The sequence below is a fragment of the Chiloscyllium plagiosum genome, unplaced genomic scaffold (assembly GCF_037043375.1).
Source record: "Chiloscyllium plagiosum isolate Xiang-an unplaced genomic scaffold, Cpla_swu_hap1 HiC_scaffold_53X, whole genome shotgun sequence".
Classification (NCBI taxonomy): Eukaryota; Metazoa; Chordata; class Chondrichthyes; order Orectolobiformes; family Hemiscylliidae; genus Chiloscyllium; species Chiloscyllium plagiosum.
Window position 1 is genome coordinate 26,085,288 of NW_028270191.1, and position 13,916 is coordinate 26,099,203.

The 13,916-nt window shown below is 47.2% G+C and overlaps 1 protein-coding gene across 9 annotated transcripts in view; it reads right to left on the bottom strand.

Annotated features, from left to right (window-relative positions):
• The window catches only part of LOC122543214 (growth/differentiation factor 11-like), a 58,313-nt gene extending 44,429 nt beyond the window's left edge, over positions 1-13,884 (bottom strand). For 2 of the 9 annotated variants that reach the window (XR_015755748.1, XR_015755746.1), the window contains exons 1-3: positions 13,450-13,798; positions 10,715-10,773; positions 9,195-9,276 (exon numbers count right to left, since the gene is read on the bottom strand). The gene's annotated coding sequence lies outside the window, so the exon portion shown is untranslated. The other 7 variants (XR_015755745.1, XR_006309956.2, XR_015755749.1 and 4 more) reach the window with 5 other exon arrangements.
• Positions 13,885-13,916: the final 32 nt, after the last annotated feature.

Sequence of the window (13,916 nt, forward strand, 5' to 3'; positions counted from 1 at the left end):
CCAGACAGCAACAGAGGCAGAGGCAGATCGAATCTTAATTGACAAGGGAGTCACAGTTCATTGGGGACAGACAATCAGATTATCCCAGGTCTTACTGAATGGCAAATTTGGTTTACATAGAACATAGAACATAGAAGAATACAGCGCAGTACAGGCCCTTTGGCCCTCGATGTTGCGCCGATCCAAGCCCACCTAACCTATACTAACCCACTATCCTCCATATACCTATCCAATGCCCGCTTAAATGCCCATAAAGAGGGAGAGTCCACCACTGCTACTGGCAGGGCATTCCATGAACTCACGACCCGCTGAGTGAAGAACCTACCCCTAACTTCAGTCCTATATCTACCCCCCCTTAATTTGAAGCTATGCCCCCTTGTAATACCCGACTCCATACGCGGGAAAAGGTTCACGCTGTCAACCCTATCTAACCCCCTAATCATCTTGTACACCTCAATCAAGTCACCCCTAAACCTTCTTTTCTCTAATGAAAACAGCCCCAAGTGCCTCAGTCTTTCCTCATACGATCTTCCTTCCATACCAGGCAACATCCTGGTAAACCTCCTCGGCACCCGTTCCAGTGCCTCCACATCCTTCCTATTGTATGGCGACCAAAACTGCACACAATATTCCAGATGCGGCCGCACCAGAGTCTTATACAACTGCATCATGACCTCAGGACTCCGGAACTCAATTCCTCTACCAATAAAAGCCAGTACGCCATATGCCTTCCTCACCGCACTATTTACCTGGGTGGCAACTTTCAGAGATCTGTGTACATGGACACCAAGATCCCTCTGCTCATCCACACTACCAAGTATCCGACCATTAGCCCAGTACCCCATCTTTTTGTTATTCTTCCCAAAGTGAATCACCTCACACTTAGCTACATTGAATTCCATTTGCCACCTTTCTGCCCAGCTCTGCAGCTTCTCTATATCCTGCTGTAACCTGCCACATCCTTCCTCACTGTCAACAACTCCTCCGACTTTCGTATCATCCGCAAACTTGCTCACCCAACCTTCTAACCCCTCTTCCAGGTCATTTATAAAAATGACAAACAGCAATGGTCCCAAAACAGATCCTTGCGGAACACCGCTAGTGACGGCACTCCATGAAGAAACTTTGCCATCAACTACTACCCTCTGTCTTCTTCCATCCAGCCAATTCCTAATCCAAACCTCCAACTCACCCTCAATGCCATATCTCCGTATTTTCTGCAGTAGCCTACCATGGGGAACCTTATCAAACGCCTTACTAAAATCCATATATACCACATCTACCCCTTTCCCCTCATCAACCTCCTTCGTCACCTTTTCAAAGAATTCAATAAGGTTTGTGAGGCACGACCTGCCCTTCACAAAACCATGCTGACTATCCTTGATCAGAATTTAGGGCAGTGTGGTTTACACCTGCTTCTCATTCACATGTATGCATGTCCCTATAGCAAAATTTGAAGGAGAAATTGAGAGCACATGCAGGAGAGGAAGAAGAAAATGGGGGTGGGGAGGGATAACAATGAGATGAAGGCAGAGGAGAAGCAAGATAGAGAAGCCAATTGCCTCACTAAGGCTATGGTGAAAACGAATGAATGAATAAACCTATTTGAGTTGGTTTTCCAAAGACCACCTGCTGCCTTTCTTTGAGGCATAACCATCATAGTGCTGTATGTTAGTGTCCAACCTAACCACCAGCTGAATTTTCCTGCCTCTGGCCCTTGATCTTGATCATGCAATAGTGAGTTGTCTGCAGCAGGAAAAATTGTTTTTGTGTGCCTCTTGCTGGATATGCTGCGTTCCCACCAAAGCCAAGATTCCTTCGACAGATCCCTAGAAGGACATGGGCAGCACACGCAGGGGAACAACTCCACCTGCAAGTTCCCAGCCGACTCTCACACCATCTTCACTTGGAACTTACTAGTTGTTCTTTCACTGTCACAGGGTTAAAGTCCTGGATGATGCCACCAATGCTGCCTCAAAATTTCACTGTGTGTTTAACTATGCACAACGGCATTTAAGGCAGTACAAGGCTTGAGTGGTACCCCCAGGCCTCTACACAGTGGCACACAAATACAGCCCAGCAGGAGCACTGCTCCTGCAACAACAGTACTGTGAATACCTCGACAGCACATGGACAGCAATAGTTCAAGGGAGCTCACCACCACCCTCTCCAGAACATTAGGAATGGGCAATAAATGCTGTGTAATTGCCAATGTTATACCTAACTTTGTTAGTGCTTGTTGCTGTAGGTAGAAAGAAAGATTTGCATTTATCTAGCATCTTTCACCACTTCAGCATGTCTGAAAGGACTTTACAGCAAATGAAGTAGTCACTGACATTGGAAACACTGCAGCCATTTTGCAGAAAGCAAGTTCCCATAAAAAACAAAATGATAAAGAACCAGATCACTAGTTTTTGTGATGTGGGATCACAGATAAACATTCGCCAGGACAGCAGGCAGAACTCCTGTTCTCTACTTCAAATATTGCAGAGAAAGTTTTACACCAGTCTTGAAAGGATAGAAAGGCGACACATCCAGTATAGCGCTCACTCAGCACTGACCTTCCGACACAGCAATGCTCCCTCGGTACTGACTCTCCAACAGTGCAACGCTCTCTCGGCACTGACCCTCTGACAGTGCGACACTCCCCCAGCACTGACCCTCCGACAGTGCGACACTCCCTCAGCAGTGACCCTCTTGACAGCGCCTGCTCCCTCAGCACTGACCCTCTGACAGTGTGATGTTCCTTCAGCTCTGACCCTCCGACAGTGTAATGCTCCCTCAGCAATTACCCTCTGACAGTGTGACACTCCCACAGCACTGACCCTCTGACAGTGCGACACTCCCTCAGCACTGACCCTCTTGACAGTGCAATGCTCCCTCAGCACTGACCGACAGTGCGACACTCCCTCAGCACTGACCGACAGTGCGACACTCCCTCAGCACTGACACTCCCTCAGTGCTGACCCCCTGACAGTACCCACTCCCTAAGCACTGACCCTCTGACAGTGCCCGCCCCTCAGCGCTGACCCTCTAATGGTGTGGTATTCCCTCAGCACTGACCACCAGACATTGTGATGCTCCCTCACAGTACAGCACTCTCTCAGCACTGACCCTCAGACAGTGCAACGCTCACTCAGCACTGACCCTCCGACAGTGCGACACTCCCTCAGCAGTGACCCTCTTGACAGTGAAATGCTCCCTCAGCACTGACCCTCCGACAGTGTGACACTCCCTCAGCACTGACCCTCTTGACAGTGCAAAGCTCCCTCAGCACTGACCCTCTGACATTGCAACATTCCCTCAGTACTGACACTCCCTCAGCGCTGACCCCCTGACAGTACCCACTCCCTAAGCACTGACCCTCTGACAGTGCCCGCCCCTCAGTGCTGACCCTCTAATGGTGTGGTATTCCCTCAGCACTGACCCTCCAATAGTGGGATGCTCCCTCAGCATTGACTCTCCAACAGTGGGACGCTCCTTCAGCACTGATCCTCCGACAATATGATGCTCCTTCAGCACTGACTCTCTAACACTGTGATGCTCCCTCAGCACTGACTATCCGACAGTGTGACGCTCACTCAGCACTGACCCTCCAACAGTGTGACACTCCCTTAGCACTGACCCTCCGACAGTGTGATGCTCCTTCAGCACTGACCCTCCGACAGTATGATGCTCCCTCAGCACTGATCCTCCGACAGTGTGATGCTCCTTCAGCACTGACCCTCCGACAGTGTGATGCTCCTTCAGCACTGACCCTCCGACAGTGTGATGCTCCTTCAGTACTGACCCTCCGACAGTGTGATGCTCCCTCAGCACTGATCCTCCGACAGTGTGATGCTCCCTCAGCACTGATCCTCCGAGTGTGATGCTCCTTCAGCACTGACCCCCAGACATTGTGATGCTCCATCACAGTACAGCACTCTCTCAGCACTGACCCTCCGATAGTGCGACGCTCACTCAGCACTGACCCTCCGACAGTGCGAAGTTCCCTCAGCACTGACCCTCCGACAGTGTGATGCTCCCTCAGCAGTACCCTCCGACAGTGCGACGCTCTCTCAGCACTGACCCCCCGACAGTGTGACGCTCCCTCAGCACTGACTCTCTGACAGAGTGATTCTCGCTCAGCACTGACCCTCCAACAGTGCGACACTCCCTCAGCACTGACCCTCCGGCAGTGCAGCACTCCCTCAGCACTGCCACTCTGACAATGTGGTGTTCCCTCAGCACTGACTCTCTGACAGCGTCCGCTCCCTAAACTCTGACCCTCTGACAGTGCCCGGCCCTCAGCGCTGACCCTCTAATGGTGTGGCATTCCCTCAGCACTGACCCTCCAATAGTGGGATGCTCCCTCAGCACTGACTCTCCAACAGTGGGACGCTCCTTCAGCACTGATCCTCCGACAATATGATGCTCCTTCAGCACTGACCCTCTAACACTGTGATGCTCCCTCAGCACTGACTATCCGACAGTGTGACGCTCACTCAACACTGACCCTCCAACAGTGTGACGCTCCCTTAGCACTGATCCTCCGACAGTGCGGTACTCCCTCAGCACTGACCCTCTGACAGTGCGCTATCCTCTCAGCACTGACCATACGACAGCGTGACACTCCCTCAGCACTGACCCTCCGACAGTGTGACACTCCCTCAGCACTGACCCTCCGACAGCGCGGTACTCCCTCAGCACTGACCTTCTGACAGTGTGATATCCTCTCAGCACTGACTATCCGACAGTGTGACACTCACTCAGCACTGACCCTCCAACAGTGTGACACTCCCTCAGCACTGACCCTCCAACAGTGTGACACTCACTCAGCACTGACCCTCCAACAGTGTGACACTCCCTCAGCACTGACCCTCCGACAGTGCGGTACTCCCTCGCACTGACCCTCTGACAGTACGCTATCCTCTCAGCACTGACCATCTGACAGTGTGACGCTCACTCAGCACTGACCCTCTGACAGTGTGACACTCCCTCAGCACTGACCCTCCGACAGTGTGATGCTCCCTCAACACTGACCCTCTGACAGTACAGCACTCTCTCAGCACTGACCCTTTGACAGTACAGCACTCCCTCAGCACTGCACCTCCGACAATGTGACACTACGTCAGCACAGACCCTCCAACAGCATGGCACTCCCTCAGCGCTGACCCTCTGACAATGTGGTACTCCCTCAGCTCTGACCCGCCGACAGTGTGACACTCTATTTGTGCTGACCCTCTGACGGTGCAGGGCTCTGTCATCACTCGCCCTCTCACAGTGCCCGCTCCTTTAGTACTGACCTTCTGACAGTGAAGCCCTCCCTCAGCACTGGCATCTCGACAGCGCCTGCTCCCTCAGCACTAACCCTCTGACAGTGTGATGTTCCTTCAGCACTGACCCTCCGACAGTGTAATGCTCCCTCAGCAATTACCCTCTGACAGTGTGACACTCCCACAGCACTGACCCTCCGACAGTGCAGCACTCCCTCAGCACTGACCTCCGACAGTGTGGCACACCCTCAGCTCTGAGCCCCTGACAGTGCGGTACTCCCTCAGCACTGACCCTCTGACAGTGTGACACTCACTCAGCCCTGATCCTTTGACAGTGTAATACTCCCACAGCACTGACCCTCCGACAGTGCAGCACTCCCTCAGCACTCACCCTCCGACAGTGCAATGCTCCTTCAGCACTGACCCTCCGACAGTGTGACGCTCCCTCAGCACTGACCATCTAACCGTGCCTGCTTCCTCAGCACTGACCATCCGACAGCACAGAGCTCTGTCAGCACTGACCTTCCAATGTCATGGAGCTCCATCAACACTGACCTGAAAACAACACAGAACTCTCTCAACACTGACCTTCTGATAGTGCCCTCGCCCTCAACATTGACTCTCTGATAGTGCAACGCTCCATCAGCACTGATTCTGTGACAAAGCAATGCTCGCTCAGCACTGACCCTCCGACTCTGCAGCGCTCTCTCAGCACTGACCCTCCGACTCTGCAGCGCTCTCCCAGCACTGACCCTCCACCAGTGTGGCGTTCGCTCAGCACTGTCCCTATGACAGTATGGAACTCTCTCTTTGAACACTGACCCTCTGTCAGTGTAGAGCTCCCTCAGTTTTGACCTGCTGACAGTGCCCAAACCCTCTGCACTGACCCTCTGACAGTGCAACTTGCCTTCACAACTGACACTGAAATTTTAGTCTGGATTATGTGCTGGAGTGAGAGCTCAAATCTGCAAACTTCTGTCTCAGAGGCAAGAGTCACCAAGTGAGCCACAGTTAGGCACCTGGAAATGGGACGATGTTCTATTTTGTGGCATCAACATCTATCACTTCAACAAGCAGAGAATGCACAATAAAAGACATTATATATGATGTGGTCTGTGGTAAGTGTTGCTGCATTCCAATCAGAAGGAGCGAGCAGATTTGGCAACTTGCTGCCAATGTCTCGAATACCTGGCAATGGGCTGCAGTTTCCAGTTAACAGTTGAATGTGTATCTTTTATCTAATCTTCACACCTGCAACCATTGAATTATTGCACTATTTTTCATATCGTTTGCAACTTCAGACAATGTTTTCCATTGACAACAGGATGTCTGTCTGGAACAAGGAAACCCTGTTCCCTTCATACTGTTACCTCAGAAGAACACAAGGTAATTCAGTTGCTCAAGCCTTTTTTGTTTAGATGAAACTTGTACTGCACCTCAACTTCATTTACCCACCATTGCCTCGTATCCTTTAATACTCTTACTCAAACATAACTATCCATGAGCTTTAGGGAGAGGCTGAATAGGCTGGAGCTGTTTTCCCTGGACCATCGGAGGCTGAGCGGTGACCTTATAGAGGTTTATAAAATCATGAGGGGCATAGATAGGGTGAATGGCCAAGGCCTTTTCCCTGGGGTAGGGGAGTCCAGAACTAGAGGGCATTGGGTTAGGGTGAGGGGACAAATTTAAAAGGGACTTAAAGGGCAACTTTTTCACACAGAGGGTGGCGCATGTATGAAATGAGCTTGCCAGAGGAAATGGTGGAGGTTGGTACAATGAGAATATTTAAAAGGCATCTGGATGGATATATAAATAGGAAGAGTTTGGAGGGATATAGGTCAACTGCTGGAAAATGGGACTAGATTAGGTTCGAATATCTGGTCAACATGGACGAGTTGGATTGAAGGGTCTGGTTCCGTGCTGTATAACTCTTTGACTCTATGTTGATTGTGGCAGCACTCTTATCTCTGTCAAAAGGTTCTGGGTTAAAATCCTACACCAGGACCTGAAACAAAAATCAACATTGCCACTGCAGCTTTGAGACCTTGTGGGGTAGCATCCTTGCCTCTATGCCGGAAAGGTCTGGTTCAATTTCCACTCCAGGGCTTGATGAACAGGTAAGGTACATTTACAACACAGCCAGACTGGAGTGGATCAGATTGGACACCACAGCATGGAGTCTGATCTCCTTTCTGGCTGGGGGTGGATTCAGGATCTGCCTCCTTGTCCTGCCTGTGGTTGAGGTCACAGCATTGTGGTTCAGACCTGCCTTCGGGCACAGAGCTGAAGAAGAGGCTCGAGGGAATGCTGCCTTTGAGATAAGGTGTCAAGCAAAGTCCCCACCTTTCTGTTCAGGGGATGGAAAAGATTTCATGGCACTATATTTTTAAGCAGAGCATGGGGAGTTCTCCCTGGTATCCTGATGCCAATATTTATCTCTACAGCAATATCACTGAAACAGATTATCTTGTAACTCCCACATTGCTGTGTACAATTTGCCTGCTGTGTTCCCTACATTACAACAGTGACTACAGCTAAAAGGAAAGTATCTGATTGGCTGTAAAGAAATTTGAAAAATTCAGTGGTCATGTACACATGATATAATGGTCATTCTTTCAGTCCTTCAAATTCCAATGAATCCTCACAATCCCAACTTTTTTTCAAGGGATAGTGTTCCGGATTTCCACTATCTTTGTATCTGTAAAAGCATGTCCTGATTTCACCCCCTCAATTGGCCAGCTGTCATTGCAAAATGATACCCCCCCTGTCTGGATGCCCCCAATAAGTGGGCAATGTTTCTCTGTGCCAATCTCCCTCTAATTATTTGAAAAATTTCAATTATATCATCTTATAATCTTGCAATTTCAAGAAAATACAAGACAAGATTATCCAACGTTCCTATGGTGGAAAACAGACTTCTCTCATGGTTTGCACAGACGTAATGCAGTTGAGTTGCTTGTCTTTGGTTAAATAACCTTGTTCATGGGCAGTTACATCAAAGCTTCATAGTGTATCATGCTTAACATTGGTCCCTACCTGCAATTTCGCACAAATGAAGCAGAAATTGACAGAGGTCAGTTTCACACCCACTTTGGGAACTAGTTTGACTGCAATATCGAGGTGGGAACCTTTGAGTCTTGATGAATGGTCCCAACCTGAGATGTCAACTCCCCTGCTCCTCTGATGCTGCTTGACCTTTTGCCAGCTCTATACTTTATTGACTCTGACTTTCCAGCATCTGCAGTTCTTATTATCGCCTGAGAGCAATATTGGTAAAGTCAGGGGAACAGGTTACCTGCAGTCATTCCTGGTTGTGCAGTAATGTATGTTAAGAGGTGAAAACACAAGCTAAATCAAGAAGGGACAACAGGTTGCGATTAGCACAGGACACACAGAGAGTCCATATTTTTTAATTCTATAGACTAATCTTCAGTTGCTAAGAGAGAGTATATGTTATTTCAGGATGGATTACTAAAACAACCGTGAGGAGAACCCATCTGTTTTGTAGTGATTGTAACAAGGTCAGTTAGGTGGATCTTATAGAATATGAGTTCCCTGATTGGGGCTGTTAACTTGGTCCAATCAGGGAGTCCTGGCTGACATATAAAAAGGGTGAGTGTCAGAGATGACTCTGTATGAAGCAGTACTATGGTAAAGGACTGTTCATTTGTCAATAAAGGGTGACTTGGTGATGGGATACTGGTTTCTGTGGAGTTATTTCATATTTTCCCTCTGGTCCCTCTCCTGTCTGGAAGAAAAGGAGCTTTGCACATCTGAGAAAAAAAAGCTGCATCTTACAGTCCATGAGGTCCACGAGCATTGGAATGCTATGACATTAGGGTGCTCCGCTCCACTCCACTGAGCCCATCACTTAACTCCTATCTTTCATTAGTTGAGGCAAGGAAATCCCTTCTGCAGACTGCTCCTGATGGAACTCACCTGACTTATCGGCAACTTTGAGAAGATCCAGTGGTAATGACAGGTCTGAGAGGATGTATTCTTGTAAACTCAATTGCTGCGTCTGTGAATAAGAAGCCAAACATAACAGAATACCCACAGAGTTGTCCAATTGTTGCGTCTTACTGTCTACAATATGATTTAAGTGCATTGGAAAAATGCAGACCGTTTCATCAAAGCAGACGCTAAAATATTTTAACTGTTTCCTAAAATAGAGCCAAGACATGCTAATCTTTTGAGACACTTTGTGTGGATAGAATTCACTGTCGGGTATTTGAGGAATTGTTTTCCATTCACCATAAATGATCCTGACTCACACCAAGGATGATACTGGAACTGAGAGATTCTAACTCTTGGGAAAGACTGAGCAGCTGGAACTCAGTTTTTTCCACAAAGGAGAAAGCTGATGAAGTGACCAGGTCACCCATGACAGACAGATTTAAGGCTATGAAAGAGTTTGACAGAGTAGATGTCAAGTAGATATTTCTACCTGTGGACAGAGACCAGAACCAGGGGGCAATTAATGGAATATAGTCATTAATAAATATAATCGGAGAATTCAGGAGAAGCTTCTTTACTTGGAGAGCACTGAACAGTTGAGGAGAATAGCATTGATGTATTTGGGATGGTGGGGGAGAAGCTGGATAAACACATAAAGAAGAGAGGAATAGAAGGAAATGGTGATGGAGTGACATGAAAATGACAGGAGAAAGCTCATAGAGAATATAAACACCAATCTTGATCTTGTAGATCTTTGGCTTGTTTCTGTTTATGATAAAAGCACCATAGTCTTACCAGACCATAGGGCTGTTCTCGAATTAGAAAGAGAAGACTGGTGGTGGCTTAACCTGAGAGTCAGCATGCTTCAGGCGAGGGAAGAGATTGAGGAGAGGCCTTCCTGGTAACTTCAGCCAGTGCAGGAATTGAACCCACGCTGTTGGCATCACTCTGCATCTGCACTGTATATAGTTTGTCAAAGTCCTGTTCACTCATCCCTTCTCTGCTCAGTGATCTACATTGGCCCCCAGCCTACCAATGCCTCAATTTGAAAATTCTCATTCTCGTTTACAGACTCCTCCATGTTGTGCACCCCACCCCCACCCCACCAATAGCTCCAGCCATATCTATGTGACTTTCTCCAGCCTCTGCAATCCTCTGAGATTTCAGTGAGTATGCAGATAAATTGCAAATGGGAGCTGATGTAGATGAAAATGGGGACTAGGACATTTTATTGGAACTTGATTTGCTTGATCAATAGCTTAACATAAAAGGTGTTAATTAAAGACCAGAGCACAACATAAATATACTGAGAAAGAACTGAGCACCTACCTTTCCTTATTCCTTTGTAGGTAACTTAGCAAAACAAGACCTGGAAACTTCTGTGTTCAGTTTTTGGGCTCAGACAAACCTGTTGAAGAATTTGGAACTACATTTTTTGGGGCCAGAAGTTTTGATAATTGGAGCAGATTAAAATTCAGCCAAGTGACCATCTGGGCCCTCACCTTGTTCAGTTTTATCAGTGGGCCTAGTGTCCAGTGGATGGTACAGACCCCAAGTGGTGCTGCAGAAAGGACCAAAAGAGCATAAAGTTTTTGCTGTTTCCAACAGAATAGGTTAAAACAAGTTCTTATGCAAATACAATAAAAGTGGTGACTACATTTAATTCTCCAGGATCAACTCAATATTAAAATTAAGCACAGTTAATGGTAGGGCTTTAGGGAGTGTTGTCGAACAGAGAGACCTAGGGGCGCAAGTACATAGTTCTTTGCAAGCTGCATCACAGGTACATAGGGTGGTAAAGAAGGTGTTTGGCACGCTTGCCTTTATTACTCTGACCATACAGTTGGGATGTCATGTTGTACAGGATGTTGGTGAGGCCATTTCTGGAGTACTGTGTACAGTTCTGATCACCTTTCTATAGGGAGGATATTGTTAAATTGGAGAAGGTGCAGAAAAGATTTACAAGGATGTTACCGGGACTGGAGGGTTTGAGTTTTAGGAAGAGGTGAGACTTTTTCCAATGGAGCATAGGAGATTGAGGGGTAACCTTAAAAAAGTTTATAAAATCATGAGGGGCATAGATCAGGTGAATAGCAAATGTTTTTTCTGCAGGGTGGGGGAGTTCAAAACTAGAGGGCATTGATTTAAGGTGAGAGGAAAAAGACTTAAAAGGTACTTGAGGGGCAACCTTTTCACACAGAGGGTAGTTTGTATGTGGAATGAACTGCCAGAGGAAGTAGTAGATGCAGGTACAGTTACAACATTTAAAACACATTTGGACAGGTACATGAATAGGAGAGGTTTAGAGGGATATGGGCCAAACATAGGCAAATGGGACGAGTTTAGTTTGGAAACCTTGGTCAGCATGGATGAGTTGGACAGAAGGGTACGTTTCTGTGCTGTATGACTCTATGAAATTACTTTTGGTGTGACGAAGATGAGTGCAGTGAGTAAACTAGTGGGGGCAGTGGATTAAAGGGTCAGGGACAACGAATAGGAATTGTCAAGATGCAGACTGAGGATGGAGGAAATTCTGATTCCAATTAATTCAGATTCTGAAAACCTTTGCAAAGATTTGGAAGTCATTAGTAGCTTCTAGGAAGACATAAAGGATTTTGATTTGGCAAACATCACTGAAGAGGAAAACTCTCGCCTTGGGGTCAGGAGGCTGTGGGTTCAGTGCTGAGGGAGTAGGCACTGTTGGAGGGTCAGCACTGAGGGAATAGGCACTATCAGAGGATCAGTGCTGAGGGCATGCCACATTGTCAAGGATGGCGTCCTTCCAATGAGATGGTGAAAGGAGGCCCCTTCTCCCCATTGGGTAGATGTAATGATCCCATGACACATTTTTCAAAGCAGCCCGAGGGAGTTGTCCTGGTGTCCTGGCCAATATTTATCCTTCAAGTGACATCAGTAAAACATTAGACAAAAGTGAGGACTGCAGATGCTGGAGATTAGAGTCAAGAGTGTGGTGCTGGAAAAGCACAGCAGGTGAGGCAGCATCCGAGGAGCAGGAGAGTCGACGTTTCGGGCAAAAGCCCTTCATCAGGAGTGGCCCATATCAGTCTTCATCACATTGATGTGTGTGGGGGCTGGGGGGTGTTGCTGTGCACAAATTGGCTGCTTATTTTGCAAACATTACAGCAATTATTACATTTTAATCGCATTTCATTTATTTTAAAGTGATTTGGAATATTCTGAGATCATGAAAGGTTCTATAGAAATGCCGTTTTTGTAAGCTGCCATTATGCTAAGATCTGTTTGATGTTGCTGGTGAACGATGAGCTGCATGAAGCAGGTGTGAAGATAATTGCCCTTTGATCCTCTCCACATGACCATCATTGCAGATTAGTGTTGCAACATACACACAAGGAGGTGGAGGCAAGTTTAAGGTCAGAGCTGAATTTAGCAATACTCTCAGGCATAGCGTGATAGCCAGAGCTCTGCATCTGATTCTCTAAGAACTATTGTCAGAGACTCGGGCCAGAACCTGTAGATCTGGATGCTGGCAACCAACTAAATAATTATGCAGTTTTTTTCTCATCTTAATGCATTGCCAAACAATGGAGGAGAACGTCCAACTTAGTCAAGTGTTCACATTGGGTGCAGTTGCTTTCCTTGTCCCAAGTGCCTTTAAAACCGAGAAGCATCCCAAGATACTTCACAGCAACATTGATAAAAAATGTACACTGGGTCAAAGAAAGAGTTATTGGGATAGGGTCAGTAAAAGGTTGGATGAGGTAGGTAAGGAGCATCTTTCAAGAGGGAATTGTAAAGCTTGTGACCTCTTGCTTGCTGAAGGCCATGGTGGAGTGATGGAAAGTGGGGGATACTCAAGAAGCCAGAATTAAAGAAATGCAGTAATTGGGAATGAGGTGTTGTCACAGCTGGTGAGTTAGAAATTGGGTGGCCTTGCAGGGATTGAAGCATGAGGATGACAAACATGATGGTATTGAGTTGGCAGGAACTGAAACATTTTGTTTTGTGCACCCTACACCAAGATTGCACCCCTCAACCCTATTCTGTGGTCTGGGTAACATGTGCCAATCCTAGGGTGGCCCTGGTAAGTGGGAACTCAGATTCCCAGGCCCTGCACTAAATTGGCACAGCTACCGGGTACCATATTGGCAGAGATGACAATGAAATAAACTGTTTCTGAAAAATAAAACTTGATTTTCACATTTGAGACTCAACATAAAAATGGAAATTCTAAGGGCTCTTGTGGTAATGGCCCTACCTCTGAGCCAGAAGATCCAGGTTCATGTCCCACCTGTCGCAGAGATGTGTCAAATACGTCTGAGCAAGTTGATTAAAAGTCACTTCAGTGGGTATCCCCAGTTAAAAGAGCTTAGTTATATTAGGAATATCCTCAGAGAATCTCTTGAAAGGCTGCCGTAGAACACATAGAAAAAGTTTTTTGTGGTACTGTGGTCGTTCTCCAACCTCTGAGCCAAAAGGCCTGCGTCAAGTCCATCTGCTCCAGAGGTGGATAATAATACCTTTAAGCAGATGGAATAGAAAATATCTCGAAAAGTGGAAACTACCAATCCCCTCCCGCACCCAACTTAAGCTGGAGATGGACAACAATTTAGTTACCCTGCGTATTTTTTGTCGGCTAATTCTCCACCCCGCCACCTTCGTTAGATTTTCAGAGCTGGCGTGCAACCTATTGTGATAGCCATTGTGCCATGTGATTGACGTTGC